The sequence below is a fragment of the Triticum dicoccoides genome, chromosome 7A, assembly GCF_002162155.2.
Source record: "Triticum dicoccoides isolate Atlit2015 ecotype Zavitan chromosome 7A, WEW_v2.0, whole genome shotgun sequence".
Lineage (NCBI taxonomy): Eukaryota > Viridiplantae > Streptophyta > Magnoliopsida > Poales > Poaceae > Triticum > Triticum dicoccoides.
This window is the reverse complement of record NC_041392.1, coordinates 330418049-330423213: the sequence shown is the minus strand read 5'-3', so window position 1 is coordinate 330423213 and position 5165 is coordinate 330418049. Positions and strand designations below refer to the sequence as shown.

General features: G+C 43.1%; 1 pseudogene; it reads right to left on the bottom strand.

Annotated features, from left to right (window-relative positions):
• Positions 1-4473: 4473 nt before the first annotated feature.
• Positions 4474-4940, bottom strand: LOC119328978 (annotated as a pseudogene).
• Positions 4941-5165: the final 225 nt, after the last annotated feature.

Here is a 5165-nt window from a genome sequence, read left to right as displayed (position 1 = left end):
CAACATTTGAATGTACATAGTATGGGACTTAATATCGATGTTTCAATTTGGTGTACATTGTATGATTTGAACCGAGGACCAGGCATACGTGTAATTATTTTGAATTCGTGCCATACTAAGTTTCGAAAAGTTGACATTGACTTAGTTTGTTGTGCTTTTTTTAGGTCATATGTTTGAATCCATCCAAAAATTTTCTCACTACCATGGTGTTCATCATATACATATGAATTTGTATTAAAAAAGTAGTGTGGATATAGTGAAATGCGAAATCCATGTTAGAATTGGAGATTGCTACGTGACACACACTCTAATTCAAATAACTAACTATGTGACACACACTCTAATTCAAATAACTAATTATGTGACACACACACTCTAATCCACGTTAGCGTGGGTACTGTTTCGAATTTTTTTCAAATAACTCCTCATTAATTAATTTATAGTACTCCCTCTGTTCACTTTTATAAGACCTTGAAGACATTTCTGATAATGTGCAAAACAGTTCATTTTAAGTTGTCTGAAAGGACTTACAAAAGTGAACGGATGGAGTATCTCGTTTCGAATGACTAATTATTGCAAGGAAAACAAGAGCATGGTAATACATATAGATTCGTTTGGAAATGAAAGAAGATTCATTTGCATTCTTAAATGTAGGCGCACCAGGCAGACCAGGGTCGTGTCGAGGTGGACGCTGCTTTGGTGGCTTAAAGGCAACTGCCTTTGGGTCACTGACATGTGGGCCAGCCACCTGTTGGGCCCACATGTTGTGGACACAAAGGCAGGTGCCTTAAGGCACCAAAGCATAGTCTGAAATGTGGAAGCGCGAACTTATATTGTCGTCGTCCTTTTTGGGGGTGGAGGGGGTGGGTGGCTGGGTGCTACACGTCCGTCCGACACACGCGACCACCCCGACAGGACTATGCTTCAGCGCCACAACGACAATATAAGTTCGCGCTTCCATGTTTCGGATTGAAATATCTGGCGGCCCCAATTTTAGCCCTGCAAAATATCTCTTCTCCACCGTCCCCTTCCGTGCCCAGATTGCTCAAATCCCTAATTCGCCGCCAACCCTCGAATCGCCCCTCGTCTCATCTCTTTCCCCACTGTTCCCCACCTCTGTGCTGGACAACGATGACGAAGACGACGGTCACGCTTCACCACCGCACCGGAGCTAGCTCATATACGCCCTCGTCCACCGCACCGGGTGGTCCACCGACAACGTCGGCTGACGCAACCGACGTGCCTCACAGACACCGAGTTCCACCGCATCAGGTGCGCTTCACCGACGCCATCTCCCAGCTCACCGGGGCTACTTCACCGAGCACATCGTCGCACCTCCGCCCCCCGAGGCCATTGGGGCTTCACCAAAGGTCTCGTCCACCACATCGTAGCGCTCCGCTGCCACTCAAGATCTGCATCCGTGCGCGGCCAGCCAATGCCAGCGCATTACCCTCAACGGCTCTGAAGTGACCCACACTCTAGCTAGGCGAGCATGCCCAAACGCCGCCCCGAACTAGGCATCCACAGATCACTCCCTTGTGCACTGTTCCAACGATGTTTGGATATCCTTTCACTGCTCTCTTAGCTTACACGCCTATGCAACTCTGACTATAACTCTTATTTCTTCTGGAGATATCATTTGGAACAAGCAAATCCATTTTTTAGCGAAGCATGACGGCGCTACGGGATCTGGTACACATCCTGCACACCCGTATAACCTTGTAAGTATCTGTCCTCCGGTATAACATCAAGGTCGATTCCTCTTATTTGCTCAACCATTCGCCGTGTCAAAAATGCAGAGGTGGATGCAAGGAGCACAAGGCCTGCACATCCAAGCAAGTGGTAACATGGACTTGTACATGCACTACAAGAAATATGTCAACTTGTGACCAGCACTATTGGTCACTGAATGGTCACTGTTTTCAATTTGTGACCTTTTTGTGACCAAAAACATAAGGTCAAAAGCTAGCGGTCATAAACTGACTATAGCGACCTTTCTTTTGGAATGGTCGTAGACGTTTATGACTAAAATACGTCTACTGTGGCGTTTTGGTCACTAGCAACCTCCCCATGCCACGTAGGCATCCAGCGTGGCAATCTGATGTGGCACAAGATTCAGCCTGGTCCAATTAGGTGTCTATATGGGCCGAGCCCATTAATTCAGCCCACTTATATTTTTCCCGATAATTTTTAATAGCTACATGGGCCTAGCAAGCAATTCAGCCTTTTTATTTTCTGGGTCGTGGCCTTTTTGGCTCAACAATTAATTTTTTAAGACGGCTCCAATAGTCAAATGGGTCCTAATTGAGTGGGTCCCAATGGTCAGGGTCAGATTCTTCAGATTTCAATTTTCTAGTAAATAAAAACAAATATTTAAATCAGAACAGATTGAAAAGAGAAGTAATACTTCAAACAGATAAAACAACCAAATTTGGTACATTACAATCAAACATAGTTCAAACCACGTTTATAATTGAACATACTTCACATCAGGTTTACAGCCACCAAGAACACAACTAAATTGAGTGTTTCAACTAAATATCTATAAAAGTATAACTAGCTCCAATGAGCTAGAAATAAATGCTTCTTCACTTCTTCATCCTAGAGCTTGCGAGGAAACATGAACGAACGCCAGCATCTACATGTTATAGAACAAAAAAATGGTTAGGGACAAAATAAAAGCAATCAATGAAACAAAACAGGACTGCACCATATCACAGGAAGTTCCATATGAGCTAGAATATGGCCAACTGCACAATGCACTACTCATACATGGATATATGCCTACTAATATTAACATACTGATCTAATACAGAGCATAGGCATCATGCATACCCTAAGCATATACAAACAGATGGTATTCAAGATGATGTGCTGCATATGCAAATAAATCAAGAAACTACAAAAGGGAACAGGAAACAGAGCCGCAAAGTGTTCACTTGTCATGTTTTGTCCGCCATTTTGAGATCGACACGCACCAAGCAAACAAACATGATTGCTTTATTCCTTTTGGATTAGAACAGGAATATGGTGTTCCACCTTATACTACAATATCATCAGGATTAAAACAACAAATTTATAGTCAGAGTGCTAGATGAGACAAACATCAATTGAAACCAACTAGAACAGGTGAGCCAGGGATAAGTAGCAGCAGGAAACTAATTGTACATTCACAACTTAGGTTCAGGAAAATATCACCACATGTATCAGTATACATGCAGCAATAGTATCATTGAGTACAGCAAAACAGTAGCTTGACCCATATAAGTCATAGCTCTAAAGAAAGAAAGAAAGAACAAGTTTAGCTAGCTATGTATTCATAGTTGAGAGCTAAGCAATTTGTTTGTTTATGCTGTAACTGACAGACCTAGTACAAGAAACAAGCAAAGTGAAACAGTATTGACCAATTCGATGGCAATACATGCTAAGCAACTTAGCTAGTAGGTGACCATCCAATCCATGATGCAGCAGCAGGGGCAAATATGATATGATGTGAAGAAGAAGCTAGCTGGAGAGGTTGGGGATGAAACCAAAATTACAAACCATTGTCGGACCTCACATCACGACTATTTTATCATTTTATAAGCAACCGGAAACTATGCAGAGAGCAGACTGGACAGTAAAAGAATTATCAAGCAGAGTAAAACAGCAGCATGGCCATCAACTCATAGCCCTCAAGAAAGAAAGAACTAATAGGGTCAGCTACTTATTTATTCAGAATTGAGAGTTGAGAAATCATCAGAAAACTAAAGATACTGCTTAGCTAACTAAATAACACATCATTCAGTCACAAGGTATAATGCTGACTATAATATAAGCAAAGAACTAAAGACACTACGTACTTAGAACTCAATTAAAAGTGAGAATGATTTATGCAAACAATCTGATTTTATTTGTTTACATTAGTAAAAACAAGTCTATCAGGTAAGATCAAGAACACTAATACTAACACAGACATATCTTCCTTTATGTGAACAAGTGTGCTTCCTTCATTAATTAGTAGTAATTGTTCCATGCTAACACATGCACACGCCCTGTCCTATCGAAGTTTGAATCTAATTAAATCGCACCATGGACGTGTCATATCACCAAGGCAAGTACTAGTAAATCTTTGCACCATTTTTCAGATAGATAAAAATGTAGTTGTACTCATCCTAACTAGCGTTGTGTAGCAGCGCTAGAAGAAAGGCGGTTTTCAGTATACTATATGGCATGTCAAAAAAATTCCAAATTTCTATTCTGTTATTTCCAATTACCAATTGCAAGCTACAGAACGAATCACAAAACTGATATAGTGATTCTATCCAGATTCTGAAACCATGTGGAAGTATAAATGGATCTTCAATAGCCATTATTTAAACTGATCAGAATTGCAAAATGCCACCATCAGATCAGAACTCATGTAAACCTACAGACCAGGAAAATGCATCACAAGTTGTATGCTCACCTTATCACTTAAACCTACAGATCAAATCAGCACGGCCGCGGTTGCTCATCCGCCATGCCTTTGAAGACGAGGAACCTGAGCAACTCGAACTTGAAGTATATGAAGCTCCCCTTGCTATGCGTGAAGTAGCAGCTGAAGCTGCAGCTCACCATGCACTGCCACCCCGGGCCATGGATCGTGTCGAACTCCTGCAGTGCAGCCGTCCAAATCAGATCCAATCATTCGGCAGCACTTGCGCAACTAACTGCTGATTTATATTCAAGTACATCGTTCTTTCTCTTGCAAGACTGTCTCTAGCTTGTTACTTGTAGATTCAGAGGCTATAGATTTGGGGGCGGTATTGGCAAGTTTCTCACCATCTTGATGTGCGCCGTGATGCTCCGGCAGTCGAGGACGTCGAAGCGTTCAAGCGCCCTGGACGCCGCCGATGTGGCCTGCAGCTGCATCTTAGCCGGCATGTCGGTGTCCTCACCGTCACCTTCCCTTCCAGCATCTTGCTCGCTCGAGTGGATGAATAGCCGCGCGCATGGACCGGAGGATGGGGGGGAACAGCCGCTACAAGCACAGAGAGTGAGAGAGGGGGGATAGAGGTGAAATCAAGAAAAAACTGAAATCTGAGAGGCGAGATGGGTCGGACCTTGAGGAGCAGAGGGAGATTTGGGAGACCGTGATTGATTTGGGAGGGGGAGACCATCCTGGTCGCCATGGGAGGGCTCGC